This window comes from Bubalus kerabau, chromosome 2 (assembly GCF_029407905.1).
Source record: "Bubalus kerabau isolate K-KA32 ecotype Philippines breed swamp buffalo chromosome 2, PCC_UOA_SB_1v2, whole genome shotgun sequence".
In the NCBI taxonomy this organism is placed as follows: domain Eukaryota; kingdom Metazoa; phylum Chordata; class Mammalia; order Artiodactyla; family Bovidae; genus Bubalus; species Bubalus kerabau.
The window spans coordinates 65,646,008-65,663,807 of record NC_073625.1 but is presented as its reverse complement, the minus strand read 5'-3'; positions in this window follow the sequence as shown (position 1 = coordinate 65,663,807).

Genomic DNA, 17,800 nt, shown 5'->3' with positions numbered 1-17,800 from the left:
TTTTCAGCGTTCCCTCTTTTTCTGGCAGTTGTCCTATACTATTTTCTAGGTCTCAGCAGCCTATGTTGACTCATACAACTGCAGATATGGATGCTTCAGGAAGTGTTACCCTGGGGGGACCTGGCCAGATATGGCATGTTAAACATGACTCTGAGTTCTTTGACTCTTCTTCCAAGAAGAGATTGGTGGGCAGGTGGGGCAGGGGTGGGTGTGGGTTGTCTATATCTCTTTACCTTGAAAATGTGTATGTCAGTGATTGCAATGACCAGGAGAAAATGGCAGAGATGATATTGTACCAGTTGCCTAGCCAGCCCTTAAGAACCTGGCAGGTTCCATCTCATGGGTTTTTTATAAAACTTCCTCCAAGAGCACTAAGCCATGTTAAGTCCAACTACTTGAGACCACTGTGCTGCAGAGGCCAGCAGAGGTGCTCTGGCCAGTGGCCCCAGCTGAGCCCAGCCCGCCAGGCCATCCCTGCCTGGGTGCCAGACACGTGCATGAAGACACATTGGACCCTCCATTCAACCCATCCACCAGGCATAGATCCTGAGCAACCTCAGCCAAAGCCACAGAGAGCAGAAGAATTACCCATCTGAGTTCCGCCTGATTTCCTGATCTGATGCACAAAATCCTTGTTGTTGTGTAGTCACTGAGTCATGTCTGACTCTTTTCGACCCCATGGACTGTAACCTGCCAGGCTCCTCTGTCCATGGCATTCTCCAAGCAAGAATACTGGAGTGGGTTGCCATTCCTTCCCCAGGAGATATTTCCCACCCAGGGATCGAACTGGGGTCTCCTGTATTGCTGGCAGATTCTTTACCTACTGAGCCACCAGGGAAGAACAGACATGTATAGGAATGTGTATCTGGAGTTCAGGGCCCTTTTTTCTGAGGTGAGTTGATATGGAGACTCCCAGATCTTTTTTTCTCTGTGTTGTCTTCCCCTTTTCCCCTTTCTCTTAGACTTAGAGTGTAGTCCTTTTGATCCAATCTATAACCTTGTAAAAAGGAATATGAAGAGGTTGGGAAATTGAGGATTAAAAGTAGTGGTATTTGGGGTCACCTTCCCTCCTTCAGAATGGCGTGGGACCCTGGAACGTGTGCCATTTACCTCTTGCAGGAATGTATCTCCTCTTAAGGACAGAGAGCTTTCAAAGTCTGACCTTGCTAAGACAATGATATTATCTGGTCTCCTTCCACTGGGGAGAAACTGGCTTTTCATGGAAATTTTTCAATTGTTTTTAAAAAGAGAAGGAATAGAATCTTCACTGAACTGCAACAAAAATGTAGACCTCATGGATGGAAATATGATTGAGAAATTACTCCTAAATTGAATCAACAATGCACAAAGAATAACTTCTGCATACCAAGGCTTTGTCCCTGTGAGCTTTGCTGTTGTAGTTTCCTGTGGTCAGGCAAACTCAGATACCCCGAGAAGCCTCCTGAGAATTCTTTGTAAGTTGGTTCATAATTTTGCACTCCCTGCCCTTCTCTGCTGTGCTCTTGGGTAAGTGTAGAGAGGACTGATGAACAGACCAAGGAAAGAGTGCAGTACAGAAATTACCATGCTGTGCACAAGACTAGCCCAAACACTCTCTTCTGTGCACTGGAATTACAGAGGGGAAGACGGGTTCCATCCCAATTCCCTCTTTTACTCAAAAGGAAAAGGGAGGCCCAAAGAGTTTAAATGACTTGTCCAATATCACACAGCCAGTTACTGGCAAGTTGGGATTAGAAAACCAGCATTGTTTGTATTGTGACTATTAAGAGAACAACTCCTGCCTTTATAAATATTTATTGCTGTTGTTTAGTTGTTAAGTTGTGTCTCTTTTGTGACTCCGTGGAGTGTAGTCCGCCAGGCTCCTCTGTCCATGGGATTTTTCGGGCAAGAATACTGAATTGGTTTGTCATTTACTTCTCTAGGGGATCTTCCTGACGCAGGGATCAAACCCGTGTCTCCTGCATTGGCAGGTAGGTTCTTCTTCGCTGAGCGGCTTGGGAAGCCCAGTCCCTTTTTTAAACATATTCTTTCCAAAATATGTATCCAATTTAACATCACATCACGTTCTGCACCAGGCACTTGTGATCAAGAGCTGAGTAAGACAGAGGTGGTCATACCTGTGGTCGATTCATGCTGATGTATGGCAGAAACCATCACAATATTGTAAAGTAATTATCATCTAATTAAAAATAAAAATTAAAAAGTCAGGGGTCAAATAAAAATATACAGAGGGGGTGTTGGCCTCATGGAGCCTACTCAAAGTAATCTTTGAGTGAGACCAAATAAAAAAATGGGACCCTGTGATGGCATATAAGATTAGTTCAATGACAATCATATTAAACTTTCCTTAGTCTAGCCTTACTTAGATGTTAGAGACAGGAAAGTTTCTTCTAGGATATCCTGATACCCAGAACATTCTAAAGGGAGAAAAGTTCCTCTTCTTCTTTGATTTTATTAATGATTTTATTAGAGATTAAGTTGCCAGACTTCATTTCTGTTCCTTGGCTGAAAGTTTTGCCCTTGTTCTGACGGAAAGCTGGAAGCTGTCTGGTCAACCTCACTTCTTTTGCAGAGGTTGATAGCCCTATAAAAAGTTTATTAGCCTGATTTTGTTATCAGGGAAAGTCATTTATTTACTCTTCTTCTCTTGGTTTATAGTCTTTATCACATAGAACCAATTGCTGATATGAGACAAATAGAAAGACAAGTTGATATATGAATATAGACAATTCTGGTATGATGAAATTAGTATTCAGAAGGCTTTGGAGGACTCTTGGTTTTCCCAGGTGGTACAGTGGTAAAGAATCTGCCTGCAGTGCAGGAGATGCAAAAGACTGGGGTTCAATCCCTGGATCAGGAAGATCCCCTGGAAAAGGGCATGACAACCCACTCCAGTATTCTTGCCTAGGAAATTTCATGGACAGAGGAGCCTGGTGGGCTATAGTCCATGGGGTCTCAAAGAGTTGGACACGACTGAGTGACTGAGCATTCACGCACAGAGGACTTCCAGGCCAAGATACAATTAGATTTTCTAAATAAATACGTGAATAAGAACCTAGAGACAAGATTGGATGGGAATGTATTAGGCTAAGCCATGTGAAATTTCCTGTATTCAACTATTTATAACCTACAAAAATGGTGATGTCTTATAATTCAACCAAATATATTCTACAGCCTGTATCAAAATCAGTTTGATTTGGTAATCATTTATTTTTGAACAATTGCTGTAATAAGAGCTTTGGGCAGTTTTACCTGTGCATGATTCAGTTGCCTTATTTGACAAGTGGAGATAGTAATATTAATAGATTCATTGATCTGTTTATAAAGTCAATCTTCTCTAGCCTGGCACACATTGCTTACCACTCAGGTCCTCCACAGGCAAGATCTAAGTGTTGCTCTCAGACTGACTGCCTCTCACTTATAACCTGCACTCCTTGGATTTGTTGTTGTTTAGTCACTAAGTTGTGTCTGACTTTTTATGATGCCATGGCCTGTGGCCAGAGAAGGCAATGGCAACCCACTCCAGTACTCTTGCCTGGAAAATCCCATGGATGGAGGAGCCTGGTAGGTCACTAGGAGTCGGACACGACTGAGCGACTTCACTTTCACTTTTCACTTTCATGCACTGGAGAAGGAAATGGCAACCCACTCCAGTGTTCTTGCCTGGAGAATCCCAGGGACAGGGAAGCCTGTGGGCTGCTGTCTATGGGGTCGCACAGAGTTGGACACGACTGAAGTGACTTAGCAGCAGCAGCAGCAGCATGGCCTGTAGCCCACCAGGCTATTCTGTCCATGGGATTTCCCAGGTAAGAATACTAGAGTGGGTTGCTGTTTCCTTCTCTGGGGATCTTCCCAACCCACGGATTGAACCTGTCTCCTGCATTGGCAGGTGGGTTCTTTACCACCGAGCCACCTGGGAAGCCCATACTCCTTGGATTACTTATGCCTTTATTCCAGACCTCTTAGTCCCAGGTTGGAATCACTCTATTTACAGCCACCTGAATCTCACCTCATTGGCTCCAACATACTTACACTGTATTGGTTTTTCTCAAGCTCTGCTTTATTAGATCAGTGGTTCACAGCTTCTTGGGTGCATACTGGAAACACCCAGTGAGATTTCAGGATGTACTGATGTCTGGACTCCACCTTAGAACTCCTGATTCCAGTGGTCATGGGGATACCAAGGCCTCGGTGTTTTTTCAAAAGTTCCATAAGTGATTCTAACATGCAGCCCAGGCTGAGAACCAAAGTGCCCAGAGAAATCGCTCATGCTTCTGCATCTTGATGAGTATTTCTCTTCTTCCTTCTGAGGTCCCTGGATCCTGAGGAATTATCCCAGGTCATATTTACACTTCTTGTTTGATTTTTGCATGCAGCCCTTTCTATCATATTCCCTGTTTTTCTGCATCAATAAGTTGTTTGTGAGGACGAGGTTGTTTCTGCTGAAAAGCCTGAGGGAAGGGAGGTGCTTAGAAGAAGGCTGACGCTGGAGACTCAAGCGTACCTGGGTGTGGAGGGCTGGGGCCACTGCTGGTGGCCTTCTCCTGTTCCGATGGGAATCCCGACAGACTTGGGTGTAGCAGTGAGAATTGCCCAAGAGATTCACGAGGTAAGGCTTTGAGGCCTCCTGAAATATGCCAAGTGGGGTTCCTGAGCTGTATCACCCTTGCACTTTCTCTGCCTCTCTCGCCTGGTCCTCTGAGGGCAAGCTGAGGTGCTGGACACCTGCCATTTATTATTAATATCTTTGCTAGCCCAGTTCCTTTCTCTGTATTTTGACGGCTAGAATTCTGTCCAAATTCTGCCTATTTCATGAAGCGTTTCCTGAATTCACTCCAGCCAGTCTTGTGTATTGTTTGGAATTTCCATAACATCTGGCTGCAAGATTTAAAGTAGTAGTGGATTGGGGACCAGACCAGGTTTCAGTTTTGCACAAATCAGGAGGGTCTGATCATCTATACTCAGAGTAGGTATTTGTCAAATGACTGAATGATGGAATGAATGAGTTGCCTTGGGCAAGAATCTTTTCTGAATCTCCATTTCTTTATTTCTGGGATAAGGCCAATATATAGACATTTTTTTTTCTCTCTCTAAGAGTGGTCCTTGGAATGTCTGTATCAAAACCCTGTGAGGTTCTTGTTTAAATGCTGAGTTCTGCCCTCCCATCCGAACCAAAATTGCTAGAGACCTGAGAATCCACATATAACATGCTCCCAAGTGATTATTATATGCAATACAGTTGGAAAACCACTGAATTAGCAGTTATCAGTTCAATTAAAGTGATGCGATGGTAGTCACAAGTGTAAAACCTTGGTATTTACAGAGATGGGAAATTCTTCTTGTTCAAGTTAGATGGAAAAGCTCTCTTGGTTGGAAATGTGTTAGGCAGTGGAAAGAACTCCAGGCACATCAGTATCATCTGCAGGTGGAAATGTGTTGGGCAGAGTGATAGCAACCCATTTAAGTATCATTGATTATTTATTGAATACATGTTCCACCCCCTTCATAGTCAATAATTATCTATTAAATACCTGTTCATCAGGCCAAGCACAGGGGATACAAAGGGTGATTTTTGTCACATCTGTTCCATGTAGTATAATTATTTCTACTTTGCAGTGTTGGTTCCAGGGCTTCCCTGGTGGCTCAGCAGTAAAGAATCCTGTTGCAATGCAGAAGATACGGGTTTGATCAATGGGTCAGGGGGATCCCCTGAAGGAGGAAATCGCAACCCAATCGATCCAGTATTCTTGCCTGGGAAAACCCATGGACAGAGGTGCCTGGCGGGCTACAGTCCATGGGGGTCACAAAGAGTCGGACTCAACTGAGTGACTAAATAACAAGTGTCAGTTCCAGAACAAGGAAAGAGAAGCTCTAGGAAGTGACAGAGTCCAGTTTCCCAGATACTTGACTGTCTTCTTACCAAATCTTGAGCTATTCATTGAAACTTCTGTTTCCACTGGGGTCTATGGATTCTGTTTCCCATAGGAATGACTCCTGAATTTTATAAATGAAATAAATGAAGTAGAATAAGGTTTTCTTTATAAAAAATTTTGGGAGTCATTATCTTTGCTGTGATGTACCAAATCTAAGCAGGGTCTACATGTTATGTTACCAGTCTGGGGACTGACAGTCTGCCAAAGAAACAATGTAATTACCAGTTGTGGCAATGTCATTCTTCTCACCTCATCATCTGGTTTCAGATGAAATTTCTAGTCATCAAAGAGCAGACTTGCTGTGTTTCTGATTAATTGTTAGAGCCCTTCTTGTTAGAAAAGCTGGCTTTTATTTCTGACTTTATTACTGAGCTGCTGTGTGATCTTAAGTATGTTAAAGAGCTTTGGGATATCTTAGTTCCACATTCCATGAGATGGAGATAAAAATACATTCCATACATCTTTCAGAAGCACCATAAGGATTAATGAGACAAGGTTAGCAGGCATATTAAAGTCACCCAATTTTTTTTTCATATTCAGATTCATTTCCTAATACTAAAAAAGGGTCATGTAGTTTAAAAAAAAATCAACTATGCAGTATTATTTTCCCAAAAGAATGAACAGATGACAAGGAGGATTATTAAGCTTCTATATATAAATCTTCCCCTTTACTTTAATTCTGTGTTTTGTCCATACTGTAGAAGAGATTTTTTTTTTTTAATAGTGCTTGGAGTCTAGATCCATATGCCAAGCTGTCTGTTTGATTTAAAAACCACTGGAATGAACTAAAACATTATAGCGTCAGCAGTAATTTGCTTTACTGAGTAATGAGGGCAGCAGCTATCCCTAAGCAAGCAATAAGCCCAGAACCCAGCTCCCGACTGAGTGCTGTTATCTCTGGGACAATCCAGCCCCTGCTAGGGTAGTCTCCTGAACCAGAATTCATGGACTGAGGGTGAGAGAGGAGCTATCCATCATCACCGGCCCATCCATCACCCGTTGCCCCATGCAGAGCAGGGAGTTTGCCTGCTATGAATTTCATCAGAGGTTGTATTTCATAAGTTGAGCCTGGTGATCAGACAGGGTCACCCTGAAACCCCATCTGGAGAGTGAAGCATCACATGGCTTGCCTGTCTCTCCTGGATTGATGGCTGTCCTCACATCTGTGGGTTTTAAAGATATGGTAAGCAGCTTAGGAAAAGCTATGGGAGCAGTTCTGTGGCTACCAGCAGCTATGCATGCATGTGCGCTAAGTCACTCAGTTGTGTCTGACTCTTTGCCACCCTATGGACTGTAGCCCACCAGGCTCCTCTGTTCATGGAATTCTCCAGGCAAGACTACTGGATTGGGTTGCCATGCCCTCCTCCAGGGGCTTCCCAACCCAGGGATCAAACCCGCATCTCCTGCAGGCAGGAGAATTGCAGGCGGATTCTTTACTGCTGAGCCACCAGGGAAGCCTGGTGGTCATATCCGTGGACACAAAACACAGGAGTTGCGAGTTGAGCGGGGGAGGGAAGGAGCGTGAGGGAGTTTGAAAAAAAAAAAGAACAGAAAACACAGGAAATGAAACCTGGGAAAATAAACAAAATATAAGCCAAGCGGAAGAAAAAGATACCAGAATTCTATGTAAGAATTAGGATAAAAGGAAAAGAAAGAAAGCACTGATGGAAATAAACCAGAAGAGATTGATTTTTATATTCACTGAGATGATAGGTTTGCTGGCAAATCTTCCAAGTTCCTATGTCAAGGGTACATGTATCTACTTTCCCAGGAGCCTTTCATTTCAAAGTGTTTGTGTGAATCTTCCCCACTCAATCCTTTCAAGAAGCTTAATATTATCCCTGTTACACATGTGAGGTAAAGGATGCAGATTATTGTAAAGATTAAGCTTCAGAGCACTTCACTAGCGCAGGCTCCTTCCAGGGAGGGGCTCTGACAATATAATTATATTGTCACATATTTTTGTAAACTTTACAAGAGAAACCATCACCTTCAGATGACTGCTGTTTCCTTTCTGACTTCTCCATTGTGCTTCAGCTCGTCTTGGATGGCACTGGACCATTTGTGGCAACTGCCTGAGGGAAGTTGATGTGAGATTGCACTTAGATGGGGTGTGGTGGAATATATTTAGAAAATGAAAGGCTCCCAGGAAAGTAGAAACAGTACCCTTGACAGAGAGGGGAAAAAAAAAACAAAACCCTCTTTCAGTTCGATTGCCTCATCAGCTCTAATTGCTGTCTAGTTTGCATGCTTCCGCAGAAGAATTCAATTTTGTATATAAGCTCTATGAGGAGGTTTCTTTGGGAATGGCGGGAATGTATTCTATCTCCTTTCCCTCTCTCTGTACCTCTTAAGAGTCTCAAGTTGTCCTTTTACTGTCCATTTCATTCATTCTGGAAAGATGTCTAAAAAATGCTCGGTTTTAAGCCTGGAACGTGACAGGAGACAGGTCAGTGTCCCGTGGAGGGGGTATCCAGTCTAGTTGCACAGAAAATAGTATATTTTAGAAAAAGTGTTCATTGATTGACAGCTCCACCCCACAAACAACACCCCTTAGCACATTGAAAAGGCTTTTTTCTTTTTTTTTTGAGCGAGAGAGATTGTGAGGGAAGGTGGGAAAAAGAAAGGAAGAGGAGTATTATAATAGCAAATGCCAGTAAGGAAAAAGATAAAATGGTGCATTTAGGATCTTGAAGAAAAGTCTGAATGAACAAAGAAGATAAAATCTTTCCTTGAATGCTGTCCCATAGTCTGATGCCTCAGACACAATAAAGGGTGAACATTATTTTGGTTGGTACAGTAATTAACCTACATATTTCTTTTTGTATTTATTTTCAAGTTGATCAAGTCCTAGGCAAGTGCCTATTGGACAATATTGCCTTTAATATTTCAAGTGACGGCATTCCTCTTGAATGGCATTAGAATTACAAAACAAATTTGCAATGTAATTTATTTTCTGGCTGTATAAATTCTTGGCAATACAAAATTCCCATCAGAACACACACACACACACACAAACATACTCACACACACCCCCAACCCTATACTTAAAAAAAAAAATTCCAAATACGGAAAACTATGACTGAGAAGGGCTTACTTTTTACCTAATCCAGGGTCCAATCTTTTAAGAGCTCTTTCAGCAAAATGATCAAATCTAACCCATCAGTGGTGGCTCAGACGATAAAGAATCCACCTGCAACGTGGGAGACCTGGGTTCGATCCCTGGATCTGGAAGATCCCCTGGAGGAGGGCATGGCAACCCACTTCATTATTCTTGCCTGAAGAACCTACATGGACAGAGGAGCCTGGCGGGTTACAGTCCATGGGATTGCAAAGAGTTGAACATGACTGAATGACTCAGTGCAACCCATGAATCATATATCTCTGCTGATATCTTTCTTCTAAGGTCCATGCTGGAAATCTTGTCTGGGTCCTTGAAGGCAACATCTCTGAGGATACTCGGTGTATTTAAATATGATCTTTGTCAACACCCTCCTTTCTCTCTGTACACCTGACTTCCCTCTTACTGTCAGTCTCCTAATTAGCCACTCTTATCCTGTATCTCTGTTTCTTGTCTCCTGGATCTCGCTGTATCCCCAACCTAAATCCCTCTTCCTTCAGTCTCACAGCCCCGTCCTCACCATGTCCTTTTGAGTCTGCTTCTTAAACGCATCTCAGTTCCATCTGTTTATTTCTGTCTGTACTATCAAGGTACACTCTTCTGGTCTAACGCTCACTACCACCTTTCTCCTGGACTAATGCTAATCTCCAGTGCAGTTGGAGTGATAGTCCTGAGATACAGTTCTTTTTGTTGGTTCCAGAAGCTGTAAGTTTTTTAAAAAATTGATTTACTTTTCATTGGAGGATAATTGCTTTACAATATTGTGTTGGTTTCGGCCATACATCAGTATGAATCAGCCATAGGCATACATATGTCCCTTCCCTCTTTGCTGTATGATGCTAGGAACTCAAACCTGGTGTTCTAGAGGGGTGGGATGGGGTGGGAGGTGGGAGGAGGGTTCAGAAGCTGTAAGTTTAAAAGTGGCTTCATTTGTTTCCCCCTGAGGACAACAAAATTCTTGTAAAAAACTGATAATAGGTCTAGCCCTGCCAAATCTTGTCTTCCCTTATTTCCCCAACCACATCTTTGGCATTTCCATCCTGTTTGGAAAAACTATGACTGGGAAGGTAACTATGATGGTAAGTATCATTTCTCCTGCTTTCCCCTTTGTCCATGTTTCTCTCCACCATTGATGCTGCATCCATTTCTTTTGGTACCTAGAATATGCCCTGCTCTTGTCCTCTCTTCCCAAGGCCTTCAGTCAAAGAAGGGTCCAATCCCTTCTTTCTGGTCCTTTAGGATCCCACACTCCTATTCACCCCGAGGAAAGTCTCCCTAACTCTCCTCTTCTATTAGTTTACATTGGGTGTTTATTGTGTGTCTGAAGAATCCTCATCTTCCCACTTAACATACCACACTCTTTTGTGATTGTTTGTGGGCATGTTTGTATTTTGTAAATGAATAAATTTTTTAACTATTTCAAAGAAATGCATCTTAGAATCCCTCATGGACCATATCATAGAGGACTAGAAGTTTCACCTGATTTGCAAACATATGGCAAGTAAGTGGTGGAAGGGTCTAATAACTGGTGTCTCTTCTTTATAACCTTTCTTTTACTAGACAAATGTTATTGGTAATTGTTCTTAATTACCAATAAGCACTTTGAAATAGCTACAACCTATGGGAATATTTCTCCTTGATAATATGCTCAAAATTTAGTTTTCTCTTCCTCCTTTTTTATCATGAGAGCTCACCCACAGTAGGAGGAACTGGTTGGCGCAGTTGAATATATTGTGGTTCTTATGAAGAGAGTAAAACTTGCCAGGGATTGTTCACAGAAAATCACTGGCTGTGCTGGAAACAATCTTGGTTTTGTTATATGCCTGCATCTATTCTTAAACTGGGACCAGATACAAACAACTATAAAAATTGGTGGGAAGAGTTGCATGCTTCTGGAGAATGAGCTATTATTGCTGGTGTTCAGTTGCTAAGTCATGTCCGATTCTTTGCCACCTGATGGACTGCAGGATGCCAGGCTTCCCTGTCCTTCTCTATTTCCCAAAGTTTGCTCAAACTCATGTCCATTGAGTTGGTGATACTATCTAACCTTCGTATCCTCGGCTACATTCTTCTCCTTTTGCCTTCAATCTTTCCCAGTATCGGGGTCTTTTCCAATGGGTTGGCTCTTTGCATCAGGGAGCCAAAGTATTGGAGCTCCCCATGAAGCAAAAAGTGTAATTGTGGATTGTAGGTAGGAGTTTAAGAAAGATTTAGAATCACTGACTCTATTCTCTTCTAAATACTCCTCTGCTCAATCTTCTAACACGTCCACACTTAACAAACTCCCTCACTCTCCATTTTTTGTGAGTGTTGCTCATGAGTCTCTTCCCTTTGAAAACACTTGTGTTTTTCCTTGGTTATTTCTAGAGAAATAGTTTTCATATAAATATGAAAAAAGTTAAAAGAGCTTGAAGTTTAATCCTGAAAAGCCAGTTTTGGTAGATAGAAATTTAGATATTGTTCTTTGGAAGCTGCTGAACATTGACTCATACATTTTTACCATCAATATCTATTCACATCGAGAGCTAAAGTGCATTTACATATCCCATGGACGGAGAAGCCTGGTAGGCTGCAGTCCATGAGGTCGGTAAGAGTCGGACACGACTGAGCGACTTCACTTTCACTTTTCACTTTCATGCACTGGAGAAGGCAATGGCAACCCACTCCAGTGTTCTTGCCTGGAGAATCCCAGGGACAGCAGAGCCTGGTGGGTTGGTATCTATGGGGTCGCACAGAGTCGGGCACGACTGAAGCGACTTAGTACTAGTAGTAGTAGTATAGTATTATTATGTTCTGCAGTAGGAAATGGCAACCTGCTCCAGCATTCTTTCCTGGAAAATCCCGTGGACAGTGGAGCCTGGTGGGCTACAGTCCACGGGATCACATAGAGTCAGATACAACCTGAGCGACTGAACACATACCTTTGTTATGTCACTGGAGATCCTGTATTTTATCCCAACTGAATATAGGGGATTGTGGAAAAATGAGCAAGAATGTCTTGGGATTTTCATTATGACTATGATTGACTTGCTGTGACTTTCCATTCTCCTAATGAATATAAAATCACTGCTAAAATGTCCTCATTCAGCAGACCTACAAAAACAAAGAAGGGAAGTAATTTAATTTTAGCTTATATTTAGCTTTGACTCTGTGGTCACCAGTTTTGGATGGCAGCCACAAAAAGCCAGGCAAATTCCCACAAAGCCAGGCCTATACGAGAATTTCTGGTAAGAGCAGGTGGTTGCAGTTTTCTCCTTAGAAAAGTCCCATGGTATTTCATAATAACTATTTATGATCAAATGGAGGCACATTCTCTGGCTTATGAACATGCACTCTGTAAACTTCCTTCGTGTATACTTCCTGTTTTGCAGCTGTCTTGGAGTTCCCTATTCTCCCTGACCTCAGGAACTTCCTTATTCTGTTGAGCCAACTGACCAAATCTTGTGGTCACTCATACCCAGTCGGCCTCATGCCTGCCACTTCCCCCTTCCTAGCCCTATGTGGACGCACTTGCTACAGTCCAAACTGGAACCCTAAATGTGTTTCCCTTAGGAATTCACGTGGTAGCATTCCTCCAAGAAGGGTTGAATAGAGTTTCCCCTCAGCCTTGGAACCAAATCATCACAGAATAATGATTGTGGAAAGTATGTTAAACAATGGACTTGGGGTGGGGTGGATGATGATTTGGGAAAAATTGTAATTGCCTGGGCTTCCAATGCTATTCATATTTATGATTTACTCATACTCACTTAGTAACAAAATGAATTGTGATTTTAAGTGTTTCATTTTGAAATAATCAAAATAGACTATTATTGCAGGCATAATTTAGTAATCAGGTCAAAAGCATGAACGACAAAGCTGACTAGCCTCTGAGAGTGCCCTTCATTCCATATTTACAAAGTGTTGCAATGCTAGAATTTCAGCAAAGGAAAAGTATGTGAAATCAAACTGAGTGGGAATAAGTTGGGGTTTGACTTTTCTTTTTCACCCCTGAAATTTAATATGTATTTAGAAAACAGATTGAAAAGTATATGGTGTTTTGCTGCTATATTTAAAATGGATAGGGTCTACTGTATAGCACATGGAACTCTGCTCAGTGTTATGTGGCAGCCTGGATGGGAGGGGAGTTTAGGGGGAGAATGGATACGTTTATATGTCTGGCTGAGTCCCTTCACTGTTCATGTGAAACTGTCACAACATTGGTAATTGGCTATACCCCAAGACAAAGTAAAAAGTCAAAAAAAGAAGTGTATGGAGTTTAATTAGGTTATTTTGGAGAAGGAAATGGCAACCCACTTTAGTATTCTTGTCTGGAAAATACCACGGACAGCCTGTGGGGTCACTAAGTTGGACACGACTAAGCAACTAAACAACAACAAATTAGGTTATTTATACTTTAAAAATGTTATTCCTAAAGGCAGTGTTGTCTGGGGAGCCATAAACACTGTGCCCTGAGAATCTAGTGAGAAAGAAATGAGTGAGAAGGAAAAGAAGTGCTTGTATTGGCTAAGCCGAATGTACAGGTGGTTGGAACGGTCCTATGGCTGCAGGAACGAGGATGGATTTCACTAATTAAAATGAAAACTCAGAGTGGAAATTGTGTAAGAAATAAATGTTTAGAGAAAATTGAGAGCTGCTTCTTACATAAGAATTAAGTGGCTAAAAATGACCTACCGCATAAATGGATATTTTCTCTGATGAAAGAAAAAAGCCAAAATCTTTGTATTGATAATTTTTAATGGTTGATGGAGATTGAGTTTTTTCTAAAGATGAGGTCTCTAATGCATGAGTTCCTTTTCTTCTCTTCTACTATTCACTTTCACACTCTAAATTTCTCACCCTTCTAAGAGAAGCTCTACAGAAATTTACTTTCTAAAGTATCAGGGGAATGAAAAGTAACAAGAAGATGGGACAAAATGAAAAGAACTAGGAAAAAAACCACAGGCTTGAGGAGCTGAAAGTGCAGAAAAGAAACTGCATCTTGGTGTAGAAACATTTGTTTATGGGGGAGAGAACACTACAGGGCACTCTGCTTGCAGAAAGAAAAAGCAAAATCAAAATGTCATGCCAAACCAAACAGCCGGCAGGACCTCTGAACCTTGGGTTTACGTCCAAAGAACCATATCAGGAGACTCACAAAGAGAAAGATCAGGAACGTTAACCAGAATTCCAGGCCAACACAGCTCAGTAGAAATCATTAAACACACGAAAAGCAAATGGTGTGCCAGGAACTCTGCTGGGGGCATGGTGCCCAAGGCGCAGTCAGAGATGTAAGCCAGGCTTTGTAGGTGTTCGGGGACTGAAGTGGAAGGAGAGCAAAGAGGGTGAGACGTGGGGAGGCAGGAGCTGGTAAAGGCATGAATGGCTTTCTAATATGATAGAAGAAATGAGTCTTATAGACATTACACAAAAACCTTTAAGGAAAGGAAAAATGTGTTTGTCCAGCAATGTTGTAAAGAAGTGTCTCTGATGAATGAGGGGACAGGAGATAGGAATCTGAACCAATTATGTTGAGAGTATCAAATTGCATTTGGGACCTTGTTGAGGATTTGTCTTAGTTATCTCTAAGTCTTTAGAGTCTTGAGTCTGGTTCTTTAGGACCTAGAGCTGAGGCTGAATTCAGTTCAATTCAGTCTCTCAGTCTCGTCCAACTCTTTGCGACCCCATGGACTGCAGCATGCCAGGCCTCCCTGTCCATCACCAAATCCTGGAGCTTGCTCTGACTCATGTCCACTAGTCGGTGATGCCATCCAACCATCTCATCCTCTGTCATCCCCTTCTCCTCCTGCCTTCAATCTTTCCCAGCATCAGGGTCTTTTCCAAGGAGTCAGTTCTTCGCATCAGGTGGCCAAAGTATTGGAGTTTCAGCTTCAGCCTCAGTCCTTCCAATGAATATTCAAGACTAATCTCCTTTAGGGTGGACTCGTTGCATCTCCTTGCAGTTCAAGGGACTCTCAAGAGTTTTCACCAACACTGCAGTTCAAAAGCATCAGTACTTCAGCACTCAGCTTTCCTTATAGTCCAACTCTCACATCCATACATGACTACTAAGTTGGGGCTCAATAAGGTATTGACTATTCTTAATAAGAGCCTTTAAAAGTTTTCATTAGTGATCTTTATTGTTCAGTTTCTCAGTCACCTTCAGTTCAGTTCAGTTGCTCAGTCATGTCCGACTCTTTGCAACCCCATGAACTGCAGCATGCCAGGCCTCCCTATCCATCACCAACTCCCGGAATTTATCCAAACTCATGCCATTGAGTCAGTGATGCCATCCAACCATCTCATCCTCTATCATCCCCTTCTCCTCCTGTCCTCAATCTTTCCCATCATCAGGATCTTTTCAAATGAGTCAGCTCTTCACATCAGGTGGCCAAAGTATTGGAGTTTCAGCTTCAACATCAGTCCTTCCAATGAACATCCAAGACTGATCTCCTTTAGGATAGACTGGTTGAATCTCCTTGCAGTCCAAGGGACTCCCAAGAGTCTTCTCCAACACCACAGTTCAAAAGCATCAATTCTTCTGTGCTCAGCTTTCTTTCTAGTCCAGCTCTCACATTCATACATGACTACTGAAAAAACCATAGCCTTGACTAGACGGACCTTTGTTAACAAAGTAATGTCTCTGCTTTTTAATATGCCGTCTAGGTTGGTCAGAACTTTCCTTCCAAGAAGTAACTGTGTTTTAATTTCATGGCTGAAATCACCATCTGCAGTGATTTTGGAGCCCCCCAAAATAAAGTCAGCCACTGTTTCCACTGTTTCCCCATCTACTTGCCATGAAGTGATGGGACTGGATGCCATGATCTTAGTTTTCTGAATGTTGATCTTTAAGCCAACTTTTTCACTCTCCTCTTTCACTTTCATCAAGAGGCTTTTTAGTTCTTCACTTTCTGTCATAAGGATGGTGTCATCTACATCTCTGAAGTTATTGATATTTCTCCCGGCAATCTTGATGTCATCTTGTTCTTCATCCAGCCCAGCATTTCTCATGATGTACTCTGCAAATAAGTTAAATAAGCAGGGTGACAATATACAGCCTTGACATACTCCTTTTCCTATTTGGAACCAGTCTGTTGTTCCATGTCCAGTTCTAACTGTTGCTTCCTGACCTGCATATAGGTTTCTCAAGAGGCAGGCCAGGTGATCTGGTATTCCCATCTCTTTCAGAATTTTCCACAGTTTATTGTGATCCACACAGTCAAAGGCTATGACATAGTCAATAAAGCAGAAATAGATGTTTTTCTGGAACTCTCTTGCTTTTTCAATGATCCAGCAGATGTTGGCAATTTGATCTCTGGTTCCTCTGCCGTTTCTAAAACCAGCTTGAACATCTGGAAGTTCACGGTTCACGTATTGCTGAAGCCTGGCTTGTTGAATTTTGAGCATTACTTTACTAGCGTGTGAGATGAGTACAATTGTGCAGTCATTTGAGCAGTCTTTGGCACTGCCTTTCTTTGGAATTGGAATGAAAAGTGATCTTTTCCAGTCCTGTGGCCACTGTTGAGTTTTCCAAATTTGCTGACATATTGAGTGCAGCACTTCCACAGCATGATCTTTTAGAATTTGAAATAGCTCAACTGGAATTCTATCACCCCCACTAGCTTTGTTCGTAGTGATGCTTCCTAAGGCCCACTTGACTTCACATTCCAGAATGTCTGGCTCTAGGTGAGTGATCACATCATCGTGATTATCTGGGTTGTGATGATCTTTTTTGTACAGTTCTTCCTTGTACTGTTGCCACCTTTTTCTCAATATCTTCTGCTTCGTTAGGTCCATACTATTTCTGTCCTTTATTGAGCCCATTTTTGTATGAAATGTTCCTTCGGTATCTCACATTTTCTTGAAGAGATCTCTAATCTTTCCCATTCTATTGTTTTCCTCTATTTCTTTGCACTGATCACTGAGGAAGGCTTTCTTATCTCTCCATGCTATTCTTTGGAACTCTGCATTCAAATGGGTATATCTTTCCTTTTCTCCTTTGCTTTTCATTCTCTTCTTTTCACAGCTATTTATAAGGCCTCCTCAGACAGCCATTTTGCTTTTTTGCTTTTCTTTTTCTTGGGGTGGTCTTGATCCCGTCTCCTGTACAATGTCATGAATCTCCATCCATAGTTCATCAGGAACTCTGTCTATCAGATCTAGTCCCTTAAATCTATTTCTCACTTCTGCTGTATAATCGTAAGGGATTTGATTTAGGTCATACCTGAATTGTATAGTGATTTTCCCTACTCAATTTAGTCTGAATTTGGCAATAAGGAGTTCATGATCTGAGCTACAGTCAGCTCCTGGTCTTATTTTTGCTGACTGTATAGAGCTTCTCCATCTTTGGCTGCAAAGAATATAATCAATCTGATTTCGGTGTTGACCATCTGGTGATGTCCATGGGTAGAGTCTTCTCTTGTGTTGTTGGAAGAGGGTGTTTGCTATGACCAGTGCATTCTCTTGGCAAGACTCTATTAGCCTTTGCCCTGCTTCATTCTGTACTCCAAGGCCAAATTTGCCTGTTACTCCAGGTGTTTTTTGACTTCCTAGTTTTGCATTCCAGTCCCCTAAAATGAAAAGGCCATCTTTTTGGGGTGTTAGTTCTAAAAGGTCTTGTAGGTCTTCATAGAACCGTTCATCTTCAGCTTCTTCAGCATTACTGGTTGTGACATAGACTTGGATTACTGTGATATTGAATGGTTTGCCTTGGAAATGAACAGAGATCATTCTGTCATTTTTGATATTGCATCCAAATACTGCATTT